Genomic DNA, 26,422 nt, shown 5'->3' with positions numbered 1-26,422 from the left:
TGGTAGTATATATTAATTAATTTATTTTTCTTTCTTATGTTTTTTTGTTATGGCTCTTGGAGAAAAATCTGGAGTTTGAATTTTAAGCCATGGATATTTTGTTCTTATTTTGTAAAGAATTGCCTGTTAGCTTCCTTGGGGAAGGAACTCAGGCATGAGATGGAAGGGTGCAGGAAATATGCCTGCGTTATATGTTTGTATTATTTTGTGTATTGTCCTTAAGCATGATAGGTGAATGGACAAAATAAATTTGTTGGGATATTTGGCATCTGGAGGAAATGTCTGGATAACTTAAGAGATGACGGTATTTAAAATAATGACCATAAGTGTACAGGGACTGAACATTACACAAAACCAAGTGACGTTACTAGATTAAAAATTATTGAAATAGCATGAAGTCAAGAAATACACTGGAATAAAGAGGGTGTAAAAAGATTTCTCTAAAAAAAAATATCCCTATGGCTATCGTGATACCAAAAAATCTAACACATGAACTGATATTTCAACAAGTTGACACTGCAGGGAGTTATGTATGTGTGTAAATTAAATGATGTTTTATACTTATACTTTGAATGCATATGCCCCTAATGGAGGACAGATTAGCTTCCTAAATGGGGTATTACAAAGATCCATGATCTTATCCAGGGAACATTTCTGCTATCTGGAAATTTGAACTGCGTGGCGGAACCAGAGCCGGATAAAAAGATACTGGTGGGATGTAAAGTTGAGGGATCAACTGGAATTGGCAAGATATTTCCATGCATTTTTAGGTAAAAGTAGACTCTACGATGTATGGCACACTCCCAACCCAGATGTGAAAGAATACAGAATTATTAGGCAAGTTGTATTTTTGAGGATTAATTTTATTATTGAACAACAACCATGTTTTAATGAACCCAAAAAACTCATTAATATCAAAGCTGAATATTTTTGGAAGTAGTTTTTAGTTTGTTTTTAGTTTTAGCTATTTTAGGGGGATATCTGTGTGTGCAGGGGACTATTACTGTGCATAATTATTAGGCAACTTAACAAAAAACAAATATATACCCATTTCAATTGTTTATTTTTACCAGTGAAACCAATATAACATCTCAACATTCACAAATATACATTTCTGACATTCAAAAACAAAACAAAAACAAATCAGTGACCAATATAGCCACCTTTCTTTGCAAGGACACTCAAAAGCATGCCATCCATGGATTCTGTCAGTGTTTTGATCTGTTCACCATCAACATTGCGTGCAGAAGCAACCACAGCCTCCCAGACACTGTTCAGAGAGGTGTCTGTTTTCCCTCCTTGTAAATCTCACATTTGATGATGGACCACAGGTTCTCAATGGGGTTCAGATCAGGTGAACAAGGAGGCCATGTCATTAGATTGTCTTCTTTTATACCCTTTCTTGCCAGCCACGCTGTGGAGTACTTGGACACGTGTGATGGAGCATTGTCCTGCATGAAAATCATGTTTTTCTTGAAGGATGCAGACTTCTTCCTGTACCACTGCTTGAAGAAGGTGTCTTCCAGAAACTGGCAGTAGGACTGGGAGTTGAGCTTGACTCCATCCTCAACCCGAAAAGGCCCCACAAGCTCATCTTTGATGATACCAGCCCAAACCAGTACTCCACCTCCACCTTGCTGGCGTCTGAGTCGGACTGGAGCTCTCTGCCCTCTACCAATCCAGCCACGGGCCCATCCATCTGGCCCATCAAGACTCACTCTCATTTCATCAGTCCATAAAACCTTAGAAAAATCAGCCTTGAGATATTTCTTGGCCCAGTCTTGACGTTTCAGCTTGTGTGTCTTGTTCAGTGGTGGTCGTCTTTCAGCCTTTCTTACCTTGGCCATGTCTCTGAGTATTGCACACCTTGTGCTTTTGGGCACTCCAGTGATGTTGCAGCTCTGAAATATGGCCAAACTGGTGGCAAGTGGCATCTTGGCAGCTGCACGCTTGACTTTTCTCAGTTCATGGGCAGTTATTTTGCGCCTTGATTTTTCCACACGCTTCTTGCGACCCTGTTGACTATTTTGAATGAAACGCTTGATTGTTCGATGATCACGCTTCAGAAGCTTTGCAATTTTAAGAGTGCTGCATCCCTCTGCAAGATATCTCACTATTTTTGACTTTTCTGAGCTTGTCAAGTCCTTCTTTTGACCCATTTTGCCAAAGGAAAGGAAGTTGCCTAATAATTATGCACACCTGATATAGGGTGTTGATGTCATTAGACCACACCCCTTCTCATTACAGAGATGCACATCACCTAATATGCTTAATTGGTAGTAGGCTTTCGAGCCTATACAGCTTGGAGTAAGACAACATGCATAAAGAGGATGATGTGGTCAAAATACTAATTTGCCTAATAATTCTGCACTCCCTGTATATATATTTTTCGAATCCATGTAAATCCTCTTATCACATTGATATGTTCTTTATTAATGATAAGGTATTTGACATCTGTGAAAATATTACAATTAAAGATTCAACTTTGTCACATAATAACCCAGTCATTCTTGAACCTAAAATAAATTATAGTTTGAATAGACTTGAACGAAAATATACTGGAGGATAAAAGCTATGTTTAAGAACTAATGAAGATAATGAAACTTCTATTTGAAGAGAATTTAACTGGAGAAGTATTGATAGCGAATGCATGTAATGCATATAAATACATGGTAAGGAGACATCTGATTAGTAGAAGAGCAAATTTAAAGAAAAAAACAACTGAATAATTTACTGGAATTGTAGATAAGACTGGAACATCTGAATAGCCAAAATAAGAATAATATTAATAATAACACAGCCTTGGGAATAAATCAAATAAAGAAAAAAGGTATATGAATTATTAACTATAGGCGCAAATAAATAATTTTTAAAAATAGACAGAAGTGGTATTACACGGGAAACAAGGCGAGCAAATTATGAACTCAACAACCATTTATACAAAATATGACTTCAAGAATCTATAAAATTATTAATGATGATAACACCAGTATAAGCTCTGAGCAGATTGGCACAGAATTTGAAAATTTTTACTCTTCTTACTACAATTTAAAGAAGGAGGAAAATACAAGGGAAAAAAAAAGAATACCTTACCTCTTTACTTATTAAACCTATCAGAGGAGTAATCAGTGCTGTTAGAGAAAAACATAAGTGAAGAAGAAATTAGAATGGTAATAGAAAGCCTTAAGAATAATATATCACCAGGACCTAATGAGTTTTCAGGTAAATTTTCAAATATATTTTTAAGTAGTTTGACTCTATATCTTACTAAATTGTTTGAACAGATAAAAGAAGAAGGTGTCTTCCCCCATGAAATGCAATGTGCAGCCATTCTCTTTGATATCAAAACCAGAGAAATATCCTACTAAAATAAAAAATGATCAGCCAATATCTTTGATAAATATCGATATGAAAACGTATTCAGCAATATGGGCAAACCGTATAAAAAAAATCTGTTACCTAGTGTAATACATAAAGATCAGGCTGGTTTTATTCGAGGAAGACATTCAAATGATAATGTGAGGAAGATAATTAACATTGTATCATAGGCATCTAAAAAGGATAATCCCATGCTGGTCCTGTCATTAGACTCTGAAAAAGCATTTGACACAATAAGCTGGGAATTTCTATCAGAGACTTTACCAACTATGAGGTTTTGAGAAGGGATGATAAGTGCAATTAACAAACTATCAGGTGTGGAGAAGACATGATACGAGCAATTATGACACTGTATACAACTCCAAGTATAGAGTGGTGGGATGAGAAGTTGAGTCCTGTTGGCTCAGAATATATAATGGAACTCAGCAGGGATGTCCCTTGTTCCCATGGTATATGTATTAAAGGGACACTTTAGTCACCTTAACAACTTGAGCTTAATGAGGTTGTTCAGGTGAGAACTATAGCTCCCTGCAGCCTTTCTCATGTAAACACTGTATTTTCTCAGAAAATACAGTGTTTACATTGAAAGCTAGGAACACCTCCAGTTGCAGTCACTCAGAATGAACCAGAGGGACTTCGGAGTTGATGGAGGCATAATATGCCTCCATCCACTCAGATCTGCTGCCAGCAGAGCACATGGCAGCACTGTGCACATCATCCTGTGATTCAGTATCTCCTCCCTCTGCATGCAGACACTGAACTTTCCTCATAGAGATTCATTGATTCAATTCATCTCTATGAGGAGATGCTGATTGGCCAGGGCTGTGTTTGAATCATGCTGGTTCTGCCCCTCTTTGTCAGTCTCAGCCAATCCTATGGGGAAGCACTGTGATTGGATCAGACTACCACATGTCAGCAGACTGCTTGTTTTTCTGAGTATAACAGCATGCAGATTTACAGCTTCAGGCTTGAAAACAGTAAAATTTTTACTATATTTATTGAGGCATGAGGGGCCCAGGGGGGCTAGATGGTGGTGTTAACACTAAAAGGGCAGGAATACATGTTTGTGTTCCTGACCCTATAGTGATCCTTTAACTCTGGCATCTCTTGCCAATAAGATTAGGAAAATTGTCTGTGGATATAAGAATGGCATAGGGAAGAATAAATTATCATTGTATGCAGATGACATCGGTCTTTTAGTAACACATCCCAAAACATCAATACGGGCCTTGTTAAAAGCTATATTAATCTTAAGATATATATATATCAATATATATATATATCAATATATATATATATATATATATATATATATACATATATATATATGTGTATATATATATATATAATGTATTTATATATGATATTTATGATATATATACATATATATATATATTTTTTTTTTTAAATATGATATATATAAAAGAATATGAAGATATATGAATCTTGATATATATATAATATATTATTATCTGATACATACAAAAAAACTTTAGAATTATAAATTATATGTCGGGTAACCCCAAGTAGTAAGTTTAGCCATGAAGGATGATCTACAACAGGAAATAAAGACACAATTCCCATTTCAATGGTCCAATAGGGAGAAATTATCTTGGAATAAAAATTCTACCAAATGGTAGAGTGTTGGATTATAATTGTAGAGGTCTATTGATAGAAAAACAGAGAGTATTTAATAGTTGGAGACGCACAGCTATATTATGGACGGGAAGGATTAATTTCATACAAACATACATTTTGCTGTAATACTCTCGTGAGAAAATTATTTGGAACTCAACCGCAGGTGAAAAAACAAATTGGATGGTGTCACTTTAAGAAAATATATTTTATTTAAATAAAGAAATTTAACTGTGGCAGTCTTCTGCAGCAATAATGTTTTAAAATAATAATTCATGAAAATTGGGAATCTTGTTTAAGGATATCTTCACAAGATATAGTAATTTACAAAAATACTTGAAAAGAGAGCACAATTTGAAAATAAAAGACCTGTATAAAAAGTCAATGTATAGTGTGAATAATACAGAAAATATGGTACCTTCTGGTACTCAGACAATAATAGCTGCTAAAACGAAAAGAATTTTCCCAAATTCCAAAGAACAAATTTGCATATAAATTTCAGCGCTAAGTAGATATTCCCCTTTAAAATTAAAAAGGGTGCATTTGTATGCAGAAAATAAAAAAATCATATAAACAAGGAAAAAGAAAGTGTCCAAAAGTTCTGTCTATAGCAAAGTCCTGAAAAAGAGTCCAAATATCGTGGTGGTTTGCAGGGGCTCAGTAATAAGTGGAAATACCTTAAAAAAAAGGAAACAGGAAAAGATACATAGCGTGATACTGTATCAAAATATTTATTACCCAAAGAACAGGAACAAAGTAAAAAGTCCCCCCCCCCCCAACTTGAAACTCTTACATTAGATAAAGTTTTGTACTCATCGTAATGTGTGATGCAGAAAAAAGTCTGTCCCAGCAGCTCGTGTATTTCCCAGTGACAGCTCCTCTCCGGTGCACTCGGGAAGGCTGTCAGTAATGTAGTAAGAGGGAGAACGCTGGCTGAAAAGTTCGGCTTCTGCTGGGCGCTTGTATAATCTGCTGCAGATGGATTTTGCCAATGAATGATGTAAAAGCACCCTATCAACGCGTTTCGCCCTTCTACCGAGGGCTTTTTCAAGATAGGTGCTTGAGGCTTAGTTTGGCAGTTTTATACCTTGCCGGGTAAAATAAATTCAAATTTCTTAAAGGGGTACACCCATTTTTTAAAACATGTAGAAAAAATAGGGCAAATTCATGTGGACAAAAGCTGACTGGGGCATGCAATATAAAACATAGTATAAAATAAATGTAGTGTAGACTGAGCTTAGAACACTAACACTTATAATGGGTTTGAAATGTAAAACAGCCATAATGATAACATCATACTACTTGTTTCATACTTGAAGGTCTAGCATAGGTCAATCATAATCATAAATATTTATTGTAGAACAATCATAACAACAAATATTTATAATAGTTGCATGTAATTGTATCTTGATATAATACCATTAATTAAAATATATAGATAATGAATTATGTAAAAACAAAAGGACATGTTCCTAATAAGTAATGTAATCATCAGCTGGTGGCTATAGAGTATATACATTTGTCTAAAGTTTTCCCATCAGGACAGAAACTTAATAACGAAATGTATCTCAAAGCGTGATAGTGTCCATATAAAAGCAAAGGGAGGAAATGCTAGTTTATAAGACTCAAGATAAAACTTGAACTTAAAGTCCATGTATAAAACAAAAACACATGAGAAAGTATAGAAACTCATATTGGTTCTACTACAAATTTTCAAAAAACTCCGTACATATAAGTGATGTAAAATCTGAGACTTAATGTACATATTCATAATAAATAATAATATAATTATCAACTGGGGACTGTAGAGTGTATACCTTTGTCTAAAGCTTTCCCCTTGGGACAGAAACTTAATAACAAATTGTGTTTAGCATAATAGTGATCATAAAAGAGCAAAAAGGAGGAAATATTAGTTTTTAGGATTCGAGCTTTAAATAGAACCTTACTTACATTTGTAAAGCAAAAAACATATAAGAAAATTTGGAGACTCATGTTTCTTTTGCTGCTAAATGATAAAGCTCTCTACGTATGGACCATAACTTAAATATGTATGTGTAATAATGCATGTACGTTAGAAGTGAGTAAGTTGTCTTTTGTGAGTATATACGGAAGTGGGGCTATATTATTTAAGGGTTCCTTGTGGGTTGAGGATATACATCCCTGTTATACTCTAAACATTGGAAAAGTTGGATAAATTGGCAAACAATTATGTATCATGGTATATGTTAGAAGCTAGTACTGATTCTGATCCTCTGTTATAATATGTTAGCTAATTCTAGCTCCGCATTAAAGGACCACTCTAGTGCCAGGAAAACATACTCGTTTTCCTGGCACTAGAGTGCGCTGAGGGTGCCCCCACCCTCAGGGACCCCCTCCCGCCCGGCTCTGGAAAGGGGTAAGGGGTTAAAACTTACCTTTTTCCAGCGGTGGGCGGAGAGCTCTCCTCCTCCGATCCTCCTCTTCTCCTCCCTGTCGGCTGAATGCGCACGCGCGGCAAGAGCTGCGCGCGCATTCAGCCGGTCACATAGGAAAGCATTCATAACGCTTTCCTATGGACGCTTGCGTGCTCTCACTGTGAAAATCACAGTGAGAATCACGCAAGCGCCTCTAGCGGCTGTCAGTGAGACAGCCACTAGAGGATTAGGGGGAAGGCTTAACCCATTCACAAACATAGCAGTTTCTCTGAAACTGCTATGTTTATGAAAAAATGGGTTAACCCTAGAAGGACCTGGCACCCAGACCACTTCATTAAGCTGAAGTGGTCTGGGTGCCTAGAGTGGTCCTTTAAGACCCAAAGGGATCAAGGTCTTAAGGGTATAGATCCAGAACATTTCCCGGTATGTTAGGGTTTTGCTTAATTTGCCACCTCTCCATGGTACTTCCACCTTTTCTATCCCACAGTATGAGAGAAGTGTAGGATCCCTATTGTGGTGTGTTCTGAAGTGATTGAAGAGAGAATGTTGCTCGAAGCCCCTTTTGATGTTATAAACATGTTCTCTGAGTCTGATCTTGAGTGTCCTTTTCGTTTGACCCACGTATTGGAGGCCGCAAGGGCACTCCAACTTGTAGATAACTTGCTTGGTATTGCAGGTAATGCAATGTTTAATATCATACGTTTCTTTTGTAGCTGAGGACTGAAAGGTGGTATGGTTTTTCCCTTTAGAGCTCGATTTGCATATGTTACAGTTTCCACACTTGTAGAATCCCTTTTGACCTGTTAGAAAATGGTTAGGTCTCGTGGGCTTGTTGTAACTATGTACTAATCTGTCCTGCAGTGTGGGGGCCCCCCTGAATATTATCCTTGGCCGTATAGGTAAAAGTGTAGCTAAAACCGGGTCCTGCCGAAGCAGATGCCAGTGCTTTTGTACACTCGCTTTTATGTAATTTGCTTGTGCACTATAGTTAAATACTACAGGGCACATATTCTCTGTATCTTTATCCCTTTTGGCTTTCTCCTGCTTGGTTTGTAAAAGGGTAGTGCGTTCTATCGTTTTTACTTTCTAGAGAGCTAGTTCCAGTGCTTTCTCATTGTAGTCTTTCTCCGCAAACTGTTTTACTTTTTGTGCTTGTGATTCATATACCTCGGGGTCTGTACAGTTTTTTTTGACCCTTAAAAATTGGCCAAATGGAACATTTGACAGCCATGATGGATAGTGACAGCTTGAAGTCCAAATGTAGCTGTTTACGTCCACACTTTTAAAAAAGGTCTTTGACTTTAAAGTGTTCTGTGCATCGATATAGAGGATCAAATCCAAAAAGTCTATGTCTGTAGAGCTGTATTTATATGTAAACGATAAATTATATGTATTCTTATTAATATATGCCAGAAAATTGATGAGCTCTGTCTCTTCCCCCTTCCACACAAAAAAGCAATCATCAATGTACCGTCTATAGAAGACCAGATTCGCCCCCCACTGGTGTCCTTGCCAGACAAACAAACTCTCCCAGTGGGCCATGAAGATGTTGGCGTAGCTGGGGGCGAACCTGGTCCCCATAGCAGTACCATTGGTTTGTAGGTATATGTCACTGCCATACCAAAAAAAATTGTTATTTAATATGAAGTCGATGCACTCAATTAAAAATTCCACTTGTTCCATTAACATCGTAGGTTCCTCATATAGTGTTTTTCTTATTGCCTCTAGTCCCTGGTCATGTTTGATGACGGTATACAAAGATGTGACATCACAGGTCACCATAAAATAATCCTGGTCCCATTTTAGGCCTTCTATATTTCTTAAAAGGTCTCCACTGTCTTTTAGGTAGGATCTTGCTTTTTTAACAAATGGTTGCAATATGACGTCAATATACTGTGATAAACTGCATGTAAGTGATCCTATCCCGGAGATAATGGGTCTGCCCAGAGGATTTGAAAGGTTTTTATGTATTTTTGGTAACTGGTAAAATACAGTTTTTTTCGGATATATCACCATGACAAACTCCAGTTCTTTTTTGGTTAAAATATTTAAGAACTTTCCCTTCTCCAAAATATGGAAAAGGCGTTGTTTAGTGTCCAGTGTGGGGTCACCGTTAATCAGTTTGTATGTCATGGGATCGTTTAGAATTCTCCTGCACTCTGTATCATAGTCTTTAGTGTTTAAGACCACAATTCCCCCTCCCTTGTCTGCCGGTTTAATTGTGATCTCTATGTTGTCACTAAGTTCCTTAAGTGCTGTACGTTCCCATACACTCAGATTTTGTTTATGTTTAGCTACTTTCTTGGGTAACTTATCTATGTCCGCGGTTACTGCCAGGCTGAAAGCCGACATAGGGCCACTGGTTTGGTTCGTCGGACAAAAGGTAGAATTGTTCCTTAAGGTTGTGTGGTGGAAAGTGCTATAATCTGGTTTTGGTGCCCCAGGGACTGGATTGTTTAAGAAGAATTTTTTTAAAGTCAATTTTCTCATGTATTTTTGTACATCTAAAAATGCCATAAAAGGATCTGACCCCACTGTAGGGGCATATTTTAATCCCTTATTTAGCACCTTAATCTGTTTTTTGGTTAAATTAGCCTCAGACAGATTAAATATTCCTATCTGCTCTATTTTCACATTCTCTTGTCTTCTACGGTATCTCTTCCTCTAAAAGAGGTCTCTTTCTGGTGCTGGGTTGTTGGGGCTCCGATTGGTACCGACTGAAGTATTGGCTTCGTGGTCCTAAAAAATCATTCGAGGGTTGTTGGGTTTCTCCTTCCTTTTCTTTTTTAGCTCTACGGTTTGTCTCCTCTATACGGAGTGCCTCATACCTGTTGTGTGGGCGCCAACTCTGGTTATGTTGTTGGGTCCTAGGTGTTGTATCATATTGTTTGCCTTGTGATTTCTGGGGGTTCTTTTTTTTGTTATTATAAGTGACTGTGGTCCATTCACGGTTTGTGTCCCTCTTGGGTGTATATTGCCTCAACTTCAGGTCTCCCCTTTCAATATGATTATGGCCTATCCCTTCATCTCGGGCATATGTGTTGTTATGGTATCTCAGATTTTCTAGGTGCATTATATTTTTTGCCTCTAGGTGTGGATTTATAAGGTCTTTCCCTCTGAGTTCTCTTATAGTTTCTGACTTTATTATCCCTGAAATCTTCTTGGTCTCTCTCAAATTTACGTTTTTTAAGGGACACCGTTTCCTCAAATGCAGAGCTTAACTTTCCCTTTATTTTTTCCATAAGTTGTATGCACTCTGGCAGTGCCAGGTGAGGAGAAAGAATTTATTTTATGCCATTGATCTCCTCATCCAGGGCTGCCAGCATACATTTCCGTTTGCAGATAATATGGCTCATAAGCTTAAAAGAGTAATGATCCAGAATTCTGTCCCAAACAGTGTTGAATTCCTCATCCTCTTTATCTGTTGCTGATTTTAGCATTATACGTAAACCTCTCGGGATTATACGTTTTTCCCAGTACTGTTCCAGAGAGGCTATTTCTAATTTTAATTTAATTTCCTTAATAATCAGCTTCTCAAGTTGAAACACCTGTTTTCTCCAGTGTGTATCTTTCACCGTGACACATTCATTATGGTCATTTTTTAAGGCAAGATCAATCTTACACTGTTCCCTGAACGTGAACAGGGACATATTGTTATTACAGTCTGCTGCTACTCTAAAATGGGAAAATGAAATATACAAAAATACTTGAAAAGAGAGCGCAATTTGAAAATAAAAGACCTGTATAAAAAGTCAATGTATAGTGTGAATAATACAGAATACAGAAATAATACAGACTTCAAGCTGTCACTATCCATCATGGCTGTCAAATGTTCCATTTGGCCAATTTTTAAGGGTAAAAAAAAACTGTACAGACCCCGAGGTATATGAATCACAAGCACAAAAAGTAAAACAACAGTTTGCGGAGAAAGACTACAATGAGAAAGCACTGGAACTAGCTCTCCAGAAAGTAATAACGATAGAACGCACTACCCTTTTACAAACCAAGCAGGAGAAAGCCAAAAGGGATAAAGATACAGAGAATATGTGCCCTGTAGTATTTAACTATAGTGCACAAGCAAATTACATAAAAGCGAGTGTACAAAAGCACTGGCATCTGCTTCGGCAGGACCCGGTTTTAGCTACACTTTTACCTATACGACCAAGGATAATATTCAGGGGGGCCCCCACACTGCAGGACAGATTAGTACATAGTTACAACAAGCCCACGAGACCTAACCATTTTCTAACAGGTCAAAAGGGATTCTACAAGTGTGGAAACTGTAACATATGCAAATCGAGCTCTAAAGGGAAAAACCTTCCAGTCCTCAGCTACAAAAGAAACGTATGATATTAAACATTGCATTACCTGCAATACCAAGCAAGTTATCTACAAGTTGGAGAGCCCTTGCGGCCTCCAATACGTGGGTCAAACGAAAAGGACACTCAAGATCAGACTCAGAGAACATGTTTATAACATCAAAAGGGGCTTCGAGCAACATTCTCTCTCCAATCACTTCAGAACACACCACAATAGGGATCCTACACTTCTCTCATACTGTGGGATAGAAAAGGTGGAAGTACCATGGAGAGGAGGCGAATTAAGGAAAACCCTAACATACCGGGAAATGTTCTGGATCTATAACCTTAAGACCTTGATCCCTTTGGGTCTTAATGCGGAGCTAGAATTAGCTAACATATTATAACAGAGGATCAGAATCAGTACTAGCTTCTAACATATACCATGATACATAATTGTTTGCCAATTTATCCAACTTTTCCAATGTTTAGAGTATAACAGGGATGTATATCCTCAACCCACAAGGAACCCTTAAATAATATAGCCCCACTTCCGTATATACTCACAAAAGACAACTTACTCACTTCTAACGTACATGCATTATTACACATACATATTTAAGTTATGGTCCATACGTAGAGAGCTTTATCATTTAGCAGCAAAAGAAACATGAGTCTCCAAATTTTCTTATATGTTTTTTGCTTTACAAATGTAAGTAAGGTTCTATTTAAAGCTCGAATACTAAAAACTAATATTTCCTCCTTTTTGCTCTTTTATGATCACTATTATGCTAAACACAATTTGTTATTAAGTTTCTGTCCCAAGGGGAAAGCTTTAGACAAAGGTATACACTCTACAGTCCCCAGTTGATAATTATATTATTATTTATTATGAATATGTACATTAAGTCTCAGATTTTACATCACTTATATGTACGGAGTTTTTTGAAAATTAGTAGTAGAACCAATATGAGTTTCTATACTTTCTCATGTGTTTTTGTTTTATACATGGACTTTAAGTTCAAGTTTTATCTTGAGTCTTATAAACTAGCATTTCCTCCCTTTGCTTTTATATGGACACTATCACGCTTTGAGATACATTTCGTTATTAAGTTTCTGTCCTGATGGGAAAACTTTAGACAAATGTATATACTCTATAGCCACCAGCTGATGATTACATTACTTATTAGGAACATGTCCTTTTGTTTTTACATAATTCATTATCTATATATTTTAATTAACGGTATTATATCAAGATACAATTACATGCAACTATTATAAATATTTGTTGTTATGATTGTTCTACAATAAATATTTATGATTATGATTGACCTATGCTAGACCTTCAAGTATGAAACAAGTAGTATGATGTTATCATTATGGCTGTTTTACATTTCAAACCCATTATAAGTGTTAGTGTTCTAAGCTCAGTCAACACTACATTCATTTTATACTATATTTTATACTATGTTTTATATTGCATGCCCCATTCAGCTTTTGTCCACATGAATTTGCCCTATTTTTTCTACATGTTTTAAAAAATGGGTGTACACCTTTAAGAAATTTGAATTTATTTTACCCGGCAAGGTATAAAACTGCCGAACTAAGCCTCAAGCACCTATCTTGAAAAAGCCCTCGGTAGAAGGGCAAAACGCGTTGATAGGGTGCTTTTACATCATTCATTGGCAAAATCCATCTGCAGCAGATTATACAAGCGCCCAGCAGAAGCCGAACTTTTCAGCCAGCGTTCTCCCTCTTACTACATTACTGACAGCCTTCCCGAGTGCACCGGAGAGGAGCTGTCACTGGGAAATACACGAGCTGCTGGGACAGACTTTTTTCTGCATCACACATTACGATGAGTACAAAACTTTATCTAATGTAAGAGTTTCAAGTTGAGGGGGGGGGGACTTTTTACTTTGTTCCTGTTCTTTGGGTAATAAATATTTTGATACAGTATCACGCTATGTATCTTTTCCTGTTTCCTTTTTTTTAAGGTATTTCCACTTATTACTGAGCCCCTGCAAACCACCACGATATTTGGACTCTTTTTCAGGACTTTGCTATAGACAGAACTTTTGGACACTTTCTTTTTCCTTGTTTATATGATTTTTTTATTTTCTGCATACAAATGCACCCTTTTTAATTTTAAAAGGGAATATCTACTTAGCGCTGAAATTTATATGCAAAGATATAGTAATTGGTTATAAATATAAAATAAGGAATGCTAAATTAGCAACAAGCAGTATTGTCCATTAGATTTCAATATAAAGATGACAAAGCAGGTGATTCTTGTAGTACAAAGTAACAGTCTCTTAACTTGGAGAAATAAACTTGATAACGAAATGTCCTGGTATGAGAAGTGGTTGTGGTTATACTCAAATAACAATTTAACTTTTGAGTAGTTTGAATTATGGTTCCCCGAAGTAAATAAGAGATTAAGGAGTCCAAAGTTAAGTCTGTTCCCGGCGAGATTGATTAAGCACCTTAGATGCGGTCGCGGCTTCCTTTTTAAAGGAAGCGCGTGACGTCAGATGCATGGGCGGAGACTGATAGGCGAAACCCAGAAGTCATACGGGTAATGCCGATCAAGATGAGTTCAACATGGAGGAGTTCCGAAACAATATGGAGGAATCCTGACATTTGCCTTGATAGCTCTAATGTTTTTGAATGGTATCGGGATATCAGCCTAAATCCTAGTTTGTGATTTTGTATGGTTGAGTTAAAAAACCTCAGATAAATAGGAATACCTTATTTTTACATAGAAAACAAAGAGGCATTGATTTCCCTAATCATGATAAATACTGGGAAGTAAGTATGTTTATGCATATATCTAAGATGCAAGCGAAAGTTGCAAAAAAAATATGATTGGTATGTAGTAGAACAAAGTATAGCTGGAACTGATAATCTAGAAAAAAGTTTGTGCTTGGAGACAAAAGATTTTTTTTAAAATGGAACAAGGTGACAGAACACTATATTAGAAGATTTATTAAGATTCTGGCATCCATTTAAACAAAAGGGTGAAGAGAGACTTACTAAGCTTTGCACCAATCCCAGTATTGGAAAAGAATATTCCTAATTTAAACATGGTGGGTTGTCATCGGATAGAGAGAATCGCCAACTTGATGAAAGATATCGATATCAAAACCTTTGCACAAAAGGCTGAGGAATTCGAACTAAGATGTAAAGAGATATTCAATCATTTTAGAGTTAAATATTTTCTTCAACATAATAGATTTATAGAAGATGAACAAACAAAATATAATTCTTGAGAAAACTATTTATTAATAAGCCCCCCCAAAAAATGTCTATAAATCTGTATGGATATTATTAATACAATTATTTGCTCGAGATGCAATAGAGAGGGAGCAAATATATTATGCATATGCTGGCCTTGCTGTAATTTGAATACGTGCTGGGAAAATACATTTAGATGCATTACAGAAATAATTGGCAAAAAGAAATGCTTTTCTCCTCAAAAAGCACTTTTCCATCTAGATTTAGGGAAGCTAAATAAATATTTCAAAGCATTGACCATTCATATTTACAGGGCTGGGAAGATGGCAGTCGCTAAAAAATGGAAAAAAGGAGACTTGGTTTCTTGGTCCCACGTTGTTAATCAAATTAACAACCAGGACCTTATGGAAATTCTTTCTTAACGCCAGAAATATGAATAAATATAAAAGTATTTTGGATAAATGGAAAGATACAAAAAATCTCTAAAAATGTTAACAATCAATCCTGACTTATAGTTAGATGTTTAATAATTAATTTGCCCACGAGCTGAGTATATGTTATGTGTGCTAATGTTCTGTGTTTAAATGGAAATGTTTTTAAGGTTGACAAGAAGCTGTTACACAAAATTAATTAGTCACATTTTTCATGTTTTTTTTTTCCTTTTGTTAATGTTTCAATGTTGTTAAAGTCATATTTCAAACAAATAAAAGATGCTTTAAAAAAATATAGTTTTATTTAAGATGTATATAGATTTAAAGTATGGCACTAATTTTGACAAAGGTATGTATGAACAAGTCATTATAACAAATGTATGTAAGGCAAGGAAGTAGATTTGCATGCCAATGTTATTGCTACATATCTTAAACAGTGAATATTTATTTAAAGTATATAGCTCAGATTTACAATAACTCCTTTTTCTACATTGTATCAGAGCCAAGATTACTTCATTGTGATTAGCCATGGTCATTAGAATATCGTTCATAGATTTCTTATGAGTGTTCTTAGATTGTAATGGGTTTTTGAATTCCATTATAGCTCTTTAGAGAAAATAAGAAATAAAACTACGCATGATGTGATATATATTTATTGGGTGCATTCTAGAAAGATTGTAATACATGATTTTAAGCACACTGTGAAGGTGTGGATATACAACATTGATTTACAAATTGAGAATTGTGTTGCAATATTGTTTTACATGCCCTAAAAAAATATTCTGATATTAGCTTACCAAAAGGGATGAGTTCATAATGTATGTACTGATTGGTAAAATATCCATAAGGGGCATTTTATTATTTTCAAACAAATGCTCCAAACGTTCAGTTCACGGACTTATATAGTTTAGGACTTAATTGCATAACTGCATATAAATAATATTAGTCTTTAAATATGTTCAAATTGTTGTCTTCTTTTACCATAGAATAATCAGAGAAGCATTACATGAAGACCACCGTTATGATCTGATGTCCACTAATTGTCTTCTGGTGATCAAGTTTTCTTTTGTTCTCTTCCATCAATACCTTGAAAGTGGCCAAGATTTTTAAACCAACCACCTTTCTCGATGACAAAGAAATTGTAAATAGTCATCATTAGATTTGCCAATAGACCATCCTCAATGATAAAACATCTTCAGTGTACAATTATGAAAGTTGGAAAATGTAGCTCTTGAGCTATTGAAGTGAAGACATTGATTTTGAATTAGTCATAGCTAATCAAGGGAACCTGGCCCACAATAGACACTTGGAACATGACAGAGGACTTCAATCAGTTCAATAGTAATAAATAAAGAAGGAATCAACACCACATGTTTACAATGTAAAACACAAGAAAAATACGGAAAATAAAACTGACATTTATGTATTATATTTCTTTTGTTATAATTTTAATGGATGTGTCATCGATGTTCATAAATGTGTCATCGCTGATCATAGCTCCAATACAGCTGGGGGTAAAAAGTAGGCTTTGAGATTATTCGTACGGGAATAAATTCAGTCTAACTGAATTAATATGACAGTGATAGCTGTCTCGATATAGTTCAAACCAACAAGAGAATGAACATTTCATAAGTAGTGGTACAATTAAAAACTGCATGACAGCTCTTTCAAAGAGAAAATTATATGAATCAACAGGATAGCTTTTTAAAATTGAAAGTTCTCATAGTTATGTGTACATGCCAAACATTTATTTTATTATTATCATTTAAATAGCACCAACATATGTGCAATTAAGGATAGAGAATGCCCTGAAGCATCGAGATTAGAGCCATTTACTATTAATCCTAAAAATGTATTGATAAGTGTAACTTAGCCCTATATGTGATTCTGACTCCAAACCTAATGTAATAATAACAGCTAACCCTAAACATACCCTTAAATGTTAAAAATCTCACAGTTTTACTTAACTTCCTTAACTTAACCCTAACTTGTACACTAAGCTCAGACCTAAATATTGAGACTCCCAGTGCTGTAGCATTATTCCCAGTCCTTTCAAAGTGAATCTAAATTTAACTTACATGACCATTAAGTCTGGTCCTTTTAACCCCTTAAGGACTGAGCCAAATGTACAAGTTGTGAACAAAACAAAACGTAAACAAAACCTGGCATTTGCGCTATATGTCTGTCCAACCGTAATTCACCTCTTTCATATTAAATGCACCCCCCTTATTATATATCATTTTATTCAGGGGAAACAGGGCTTTCCTTTAATATCAAATATTTAGCTATGAAACATAATTTAATATGAAAAAAATGGGAGAAAATAAGAAATTTTGTTATTTTTTTAGTTCTACATGACATTTTAACTGTCAATGTCATAATACTGTTAGCTTTTACTGCAATAAAATACACATATTTGTATTCAGCAAAGTCTCACGTGTAAAACAGTACCCCCTATGTACAGGTTTTATGGTGTTTTGGGAAGTTACAGGGACAACTATAGCATGTTACATTTGAAATTGAAATTTGCCAGATTGGTTACGTTGCCTTTGAGACTGTATAGTAGCCCAGGAATTAAATTTACACCCATAATGGCATACCATTTGCAATAGTAGACAACACAAGGTATTGCAAATGGGGTATGTCCAGTATGTTTTAGTAGCCATTTGGTCACAAACACTGGCCAAAGTTAGCGTTAGTATTTGTTTGTGTGTGAAAAATGCAAAAAACGCCAATTTTGGCCAGTGTTTGTGACTAAGTGGCTACTAAAAATGACTGAACATACCCCATTTGCAATACCTTGGGTTGTCTACTATTGCAAATGGTATGCCATCATAGGGGTAATTTTCATTCTTAGGCTACCATAGGGTCACAAAGGCAACGTAAGCAATCTGGCGAATTTTAATGTGAAAAAAATGAAACACAAACCTTATATTTGACGCTGTAACTTTTGAAAACACCATAAAATCTGTACATGAGGGGTACTGTTGTACTCGGGAGACTTCGCTGAACACAAATATTTGTGTTTCAAAACAGTAAAAAGTATTGCAGCAATAATATCGTCCGTGTAAGTGCTGTTTGTGCGTTAAAAGTGCAAAAAACTTCACTTTTACTGGCGATATCATCGTTGTAATAAATTTTACTGTTTTGAAACACTAATATTTGTGTTTAGCGAAGTCTCCCGAGTAAAACAGTACCCCCCATGTACAGATTTTATGGGGTCTTGGAAAGTTATAGGGTTAAATATAGTGCTAGCAAATTAAGTTCCCTATACTTTCGCCATGGGTTGTCAGGCTGGTCCCGCTAATTGTAATTAATTAAGATACCTAATTATGTAAAAATATTACATAAATATATGTGTAGAATTAATATATGTATATATATATATACGCATGTGTATTTATACGTATATATATATAATTTTTTTAATATTTTCATGTATATATAGGTATATATATAATGATATATACGTATATATTTATGTATATAGATATATATATTATTTCGTTCTACATGTATTTTGATATAAATATATATATATTAATATCACAATACAGTTAGAACGAAATAACACACATCTATATATTTTTTCATTATTTATTTTTAATTATTTTTTTATTTTATTTTTTTACGTATTTACATATTTATTTATTTTATATTATATATAAATATATATATAACAATAATTATATATATATATATTTAATCAGTATCAGTCTACGTGTAATTTGATATTAATATATATATATATATATATATATAATTATATATATATTAATAGTAAAATACACCTAGACAGTGTATGTGTGTGTATGTATATGTGTATATATATACTTAGATCATATATATATATAATATATATATATATATGATTTAAGTATATATATATATTTTTTTACACTTATTTAATTTATTTTAATTTGATTTCCAGCCTGCAGGGGGACTAACTGTCATTACAGTTAGTCCCCCTGCTGGCAATGCCTGAGCCAGCTATCCCGGCCATGTGATTGTGAGGTCCTCGCAAGGACCTCACTCTCACATGGCCCGGGGGGGCTGAAGAGGGCAGACGTGCCACGGGGGGCTCCCTGGGAGTCCCCCCAACCGCGATCGCCGGCGTGGGATCGCCGGCGACCGGGTAAGTAAAAAAAAAACGGAGGGCGTACAATTACGCCCGGCAGCGTTTAGAGCTGCTTAAAAATGGACGTAATTGTGCGCCCTCCGGTTTTAAGGGGTTAAGTAACAGTTTATGCGTATTCCCAAGACATCAAGTGATTAAGTTCTATGGGTAACCCACGTTATCTAGTTTAGAATGTTATTTATAATTTTTTATTGAGTATCAGAATGTTGAATCATAGTACTTCTGGAATGAAACCTAAATGTAAGTTAACATTTAATAAAACACATAATGTATATTCTTAAGTACTTAGTAACTGAAATTAAACTGTCCTGTAATACTTTTGTTTAAATTAAATGTACTTAAATGTACCTCCTCTTGGGGCCAAATGGTAATCATGGTTTAACACAATATAACAAAAACGTGAAGCAATAGAATTTAATTTAATTTGTTATTAAATATGCTGTAATTAAATACTAGTATTTATTCCAAGAAGCATAGAAAGGATTACATTTTGCTATTAATTCAGTTTTTATAGCAAAACAGAGCAATCCGAGAGAGTATGATTAATTAGTGCTTTAACTGCTTAGTGACCAGACCATTTTTAAATGTTCTTACCGTTAAGGACCAGGGCTGTTTTTACAGCTGTAAGTTTCCTCTTACTCATTTACTGTACCTACGCATATTATATACAGTTTTTCTCGCCATTAAATGGTCTTTCTAAAGATACCATTATTTTCATCATATCATATATTTTACTATAATTTTTTTTATAAAATATGATGAAACTTTTTTAAAAAACACACCTTTTCTAACTTTGACCCCAAAATCTGTTACCCATCTACAACCGCCAAAAAAAACAACAATGCTAAATACACTGAACAAAATTATAAACGCAACACTTTTGTTTTTGCCTCCATTTTTCATGAGCTGATATCAAAGATCTAAGACTTTTTCTATGTACACAAAAGGCCTATTTCTCTCAAATATTGTTCACAATTCTGTCTAAATCTGTGTTAGCGAGCACTTCTCCTTTGCCGAGATAATCCATCCACCTCACAGGTGTGGCATGTCAAGATGCTGATTAGACAGCATGATTATTGCACAGGTGTGCCTTTTTGTTCAGCGTAGTTTCGAAATACGTTAACATGTTTCTAGCTTTTTTGCACGTTATAGGGCTATAAGTACAAGTAGGACATTGCTGTTTCGAAATATATATTTTTAAAATGTATCAATAGTGACATTGTAACACTGTTATCTCTCATAAATCTCTGAATCACACCTCACAAGTAGACAACCCAGAGTATTCAATATGGGGTATGTCCAGTCATTTCAGTAGCCACTTAGTCACAAACACTGGCCATAATTTGCGTTTATATTTATTTTTTGCATTTTTTAAAACAAAAACTTCCCTTTTACTAGTGATATCATTGTCATGATAAGTTTTACTTTTTGAAACACTCATATTTGTGTTCAGCGAAGTAACCCAAGTATAACAATAACCCCCCACTGTACAGCTTTTAATGTTGTTTTGGAAAGTTACAGGGGCAATATAGGGCTTGATCAATTCAATTTGCCAGATTTGTTTGCTGGGTCTATGTTGCCTTTTGAGACCATATGGTAGCCCAGGAATCTGAATTAACCCCATCATGGCATACAATTTGAAAATGTAGACTACTCAGGGTATTCAAAATGGGGTATGTCCAGTCTTTTGTAGTAGTCACTTAGTCATGAACGCTGGCCAAAGTTAGCATTTTTATTTGTTTTTTGAGATTTTTAAACAAAAACTGCACTTTTACTGGTGATATCATCATCGTGATAAATTTACTGTTTTGAAAAACTCATATTAGTGTTCAGTGAAGTCTCCTGAGTATAACAATACCCCCTATGTATAGGTTTTATGGTGTTTTGGAAAGTTACAGGGTTAAATATAGGGCTTGCCATTTAAATTCTCTGGACTGTCTGCCTGGGTTGTCAGGCAGGTCCCTCAAATTATAATTAATACAATCAAATAATTATGTACTGTAGTTAAAAGTTAAATATATATGTAGTGTATATATATATATATATATATATATATATATATATATAAATAAAATGTTTTTTTAAAATTTACAATATATATATATATATATATATATAAAAATACGTGTGTGTGTATACATACACATATACATATAAAACGTGTGTGTGTATATATATTTATATGTATAAAAAAACATACACACACACACAAGCTTTTATTTCCTATATATGTATAATATATTGTAAAATTAAAGCATTTTACAATACAATGCATATATATGATTTCATTATAAATGTATTTTGAGATATATGTGCATATATCTCAAAGTACACTTATAATGCAATCATAACATACATTATATATGTATACTAAATTATAAAATGCTTTAACTATTTTATAATATATTATACATGGGTTTCTATATATAGTGGTAGCTTTCGAGCCCATCTGTGGCTCTGAACCTCGGTGGTGTAGGGGTATCTGGATATACCCCTACCAGCAGAGGCATAACCAGAAACCATGGTATAATATATTATAAAATAGTTAAAGCATTTTATAATATAGTATACATTTATAATGCATGTTATGATTGCATTATAAGTGTACTTTGAGATATTTGCACAAAAATAAAATGCATACATAAAATGCATACATAAAATGCATACACAGAACAGTGTCATGTTGCCCCCACAGAACATGCCATAGTCAGTTGGCCCATTTAACCTGCCAAGTCAGGGGCCCAGTAATAAATTCAGTAGGTTTTCAATTTAATAAATACCATAGTATGTTTGCCCATTAACAAATGCCACAGTAAGTATGCTAGTTTATTAAGGAGCAAACATACTGTGATACTTATTAACAGGCAAAGTTACTGTGGTATATATTATTAATGGGCATACTACTAAGGTATTTATTACTTACTAAGGTATTTAATAATGGGCAAACTTACTGTGATGTTATTTCTTAATATCACAATATGTTTGCCAATTCACAAATGCCACAGTAACAACAGAAAATTATATATACCAGTAGAATAAAATCCAGTGAAAATAAAAATTCAGTGCAAAAAAAGTGTATGACATATATCTTATACAAACGTCTATAGATTCAGATATATGCAGATGACACAAAATGGTATCAAAGACCTACAGTAAAAAAATAAAACAGCAAGTATGGTGTGACCTGTAAAAGTTGTAAAACAATACGATGGGGTTGGACTATAACTCATATGTCTTCTCTTATTAGCTCATGCTCTCACAATCCCAGACGTCTCTTTGATACCTTTAACTCTCTTCTTTGCCCCACTGCAGCCACCCCCCAAACTAACCTTACAGCCGATAGTTTTGCATGCTACTTTACTAACAAGATTGAACAGATACGGAAAGAATTCTCACCACCTTGCCCCTCACTTTCTCAACCACACCTGGATCATGCCTCTCCAACCCTTCCGACCTTCTCCCAGGTTACTGAACAAGTGGTGGCTGTGCTTATCCTTTCCTCTTGCCCCACCACTTGCCCACTTGATCCTGTCCCATCTCACCTTATCAGATCTCTCTCCTCTTGTCTTGTGCCCTCCTTAACACACATCTTCAACTGCTCTCTTTCTTCAGGCACTGTCCCTGCTGTCCTTAAACATGCTACTGTAGTACCCATCTTAAAAAAACATGTCTCGACCCATCCTCCCCTTCTAACTATCGTACTATATCCCTGCTCCCTTTTTCCTCAAAGCTTCTTGAAAGACTAGTTCTTACCCATCTGGACTGCTTCCTCAACTCCAACTCTCTCCTTGACCCTCTTCAGTCCGGCATTTCCGCCCCCTCCACTCTACTGAGACTGCCCTTATCAAAGTCACTAACGACATTATCACAGCTAAATCCAAAGGTCACTACTCCAATTTTCCTTGAGCTTTCTTCTGCCTTTGACACCATTGATCATGTTCTCCTTCTTCAAACTCTTCATTCACTCGGCCTCTGTGACTCTGTCCTCTCATGGTTTTCTTCCAATCTCACCCAATGCTCATTCAGTGTCTCCTTTTCTAATGATACCTCCATCATTCGTCCTGTCTCAGTTGGAGTCCCCCAAGGCTCTGTCCTTGGTCCCCTTCTATTTTCTCTCTACACTGCTTCTTTTGGCAAACTTATTACCTCATTTGGATTCCAATACAACCTGTACGCTGATGACACCCAGATATATCTCTCCTCCCCGGACCTCTCCCCTCATGTCCTGCAACGTGTCACCTTTTGCCTTTCTTCTATCTCTGATTGGATGTCCTCCTGCTTTCTGAAACTGAATCTTTCCAAAACAGAACTTCTTGTCTTTCCTCCTCCTAATATTAATCCTCCTCTCTCGCTCTCCCTTCAGATTGGTGGTACCAATATCAGCCCATCCTTACAAGCACATTGTCTTGGTGTTACTTTTGATTCTGGCCTCACCTTTGAGCCTCACATCCGATCTGTTGTCAAATCATGCCAATTCAACCATAAAAACATCGCCAGCATCCGCCTCTTTCTTACACAAGATGCTACTAAAGAGCTTGTCCATGCTCTAGTAATCTCTCGCATGGACTATTGTAACTCTCTCCTATTTGGTTTTCCCAATAGCCGCATTGCCCCGCTACAGTCTGTAATAAATGCTGCCGCCAGACTGATTTTCCTCTCTAGTCAGTCCTCTCACACGTCACCCCTCTGTCAGTCCTTACATTGGCTTCCTGTATACTTTAGGAGTCAATTCAAAGTGCTAACCCATACCTATAAAACAATGAACAATCTTAGCTTCTCTTATATCTCCTCACAGATCCATAGGTATGCCCCTTCTTGGTCTCTACACTCTGCCCATGACCTTCTTCTGTCCACTGCTCGCACCCGTACAGCCAACTCGTGCTTGCAGGACTTCTCGCGGATGGCTCCCTTCCTATGGAATAGCCTGCCTACTGCCATCAGACTCTCCCTTAGTCTTTAATCATTTAAGAAGTGCCTTAAAACCCATTTCTTTAGGAAAGCCTATGGCCTCCCAGACTAACCTCTAACTCACATACCTGTCTCTTGCTCTCTCCTAAAGGGCAGCACTCTACTTTCTCCTCCAGCTCTGCTTTACTCCCCCCTAATTTGATTGCTATTTCCTGTCCTAATGTATTTTATACCCCACCTCTTATCAGGGCCGGACTGGGAAAAAAATTCGGCCCGGGCATTTTTCAATCACAGCGGCCCCCTGAGAAAGGGGCGGGGCCAGAGAGGGTATGTTTTGTCATCACTAATGACAAGCACACCCCCTCTCAAAGTGAGCATATTAGTGCAATGCGCAGAGCCCCGCTGAGGAGCTCTAGCATTAGAAAAAGGCCCTGTATTTGTTCTGCACAGTGCAAGCAAATTTAATAACAAGCTTGCGCTGTGTTTGCTTTTAACTTGTCTCTGGTGTCTGCATAAGTGGGATACCAGAGGACAAAAGGGCCAGAAAAGCGTATGGTGCATGTGTTTGGAGCCTGCTTGTGGGATTGCGTGTGTGTTGAGTAAGTTGATTGTGGTGTGGTATTGTGTAAATAGGTCAATTTAATTTGTGTTTGTGGTGTAATATGTGAGGCTAGGGGCTGTAGCGAGTGTTTATAGGGGGCATAGTGTGTATAGGGGATGTAGCGAGTGTGTGCATACGGGCTGTAGTGTGTGTAGGGGTTGTAAAGAGTGTGTAAATACTACATTTAGAGAATGTAGTATGTGTTTGCTTACAAGGAATGTAGTGTGTGCATAGGGGATCCAGAGTTTGTATGTCAGGAATGTAGTGTGTGTAGGGGATCTTGTGTGTAAAGGACCCAGAGTGTGTATAGGAGATTGTGTGTGTGTTTGTATAGAGGATTCAGAGTGTAAATAGGGTAAGGGATCTAGCATGCATCTGGAGTGTAATGTGTGTAGTGGTGCTGTAGTATATAACATTGTAAAGCGCTACAGAATCTGTTGGTGCTATATAAATGGCAATAATAATAATATTATGCATGCTGCACCCTTCACACATACGCACAGCACACCCAACACACTGCACCCTTCACACATACAATACGTCCAAACACACATATATATATATATATATATTTGGACGTATTGTATGTGTGAAGGGCGCAGTGTGTTGGGTGTGCTGTGTGTGTGTGTGAGGATTGTAGTGTGTGTGTAAGAGGGGTGCTGTGTGTGTGTGATGGTGTTCTTATCTACTCTCACATTCTATGTTTCTATTTTTTTTATCTGTTAACTTACTGAGTGTTATTTTATATATTATACATACGTGTGTGTGTTGTATATGTGTGTGAGTGTGCTGTGTGTGAGTGTGTTGTGTGACTGAAGGTGATGTGTGTGTCTGAGGGTGCTGTGTGAGTGAAGGTGCTGTGTGTGTGTGTGTGTCTGAGGGTGCTGTGTGTGTGTGTCTGAGGGTGCTGTGTGTGCTGTCTGTGTCTGATGGTGATGTTAGTATGAGTGTGCTGTGTGTGAGTGCTCTTAGTGTGTGTGTATATAGCACAATTATTAAATAAATATGTTTTTCTTTATTTTTTATTATTATTTATAAAAACTAAAATGATGTATCCCACCCCCTCCCTTTTTACCTTTAGCCTGGGAGGGGGTGGGAAGCCGGGTTTCCATAGGGGGGTGCCTGGTGTCATGGAGGGTGCCGTTCTGCCTGATCCCTGGTGGTGATCTCGCGAGATCTAAGCGTTGCTCAGACCTCGCGAGAGGACCCGGCGGAGCTGCTGGCTAGAGCTCCGCCGGTGTTCTCTCTTCCTGCCTGCCTCACTCCCCAGCACCGGCCACCTGTAACAGTGCCTGTGGGCCAGTGAGGGAGATCTTTGATCTCCCCAACGGCCCATGGAGGCACAGAGCACAGATAGCGCTGGCCTTGCAGGGGCCGGCAGG

The sequence above is a fragment of the Pelobates fuscus genome, chromosome 4, assembly GCF_036172605.1.
Source record: "Pelobates fuscus isolate aPelFus1 chromosome 4, aPelFus1.pri, whole genome shotgun sequence".
Lineage (NCBI taxonomy): Eukaryota > Metazoa > Chordata > Amphibia > Anura > Pelobatidae > Pelobates > Pelobates fuscus.
The sequence above is the reverse complement of the archived record's forward strand: the minus strand, read 5'-3'. Positions refer to the sequence as shown.